We start from the raw sequence: 319 nt of genomic DNA on the forward strand, positions 1-319 counted from the left end.
GTCACCAGCCCAGAGCACTTGTTCACATCCAGCTGTTCCTTGAGTCTCTCCAGGGATGGGGACTCCACCACTTTCCTGGGCAGCCCCTTCCAGAGCCTGACAACCCCTTCCATGAAGAAATAAATTCCTCCTGATGTCCAACCTGAGCCTCCCTTGGCACAGCTTGAGGTTCTCACCTCTTGTTCCCTGGGAGCAGAGCCCAGCCATAGCTCAGCAGGCTTTAGAGTGGATGTCCCTCCTGCAGAAAGAGGCCAAACTCCACCTAAAGCACAGCCAGATCACCTAAACAGGACACAGAATTGACCACAGCAGCCACAGG

This window comes from Molothrus ater, chromosome 17, assembly GCF_012460135.2.
Source record: "Molothrus ater isolate BHLD 08-10-18 breed brown headed cowbird chromosome 17, BPBGC_Mater_1.1, whole genome shotgun sequence".
Taxonomy (NCBI): domain Eukaryota; kingdom Metazoa; phylum Chordata; class Aves; order Passeriformes; family Icteridae; genus Molothrus; species Molothrus ater.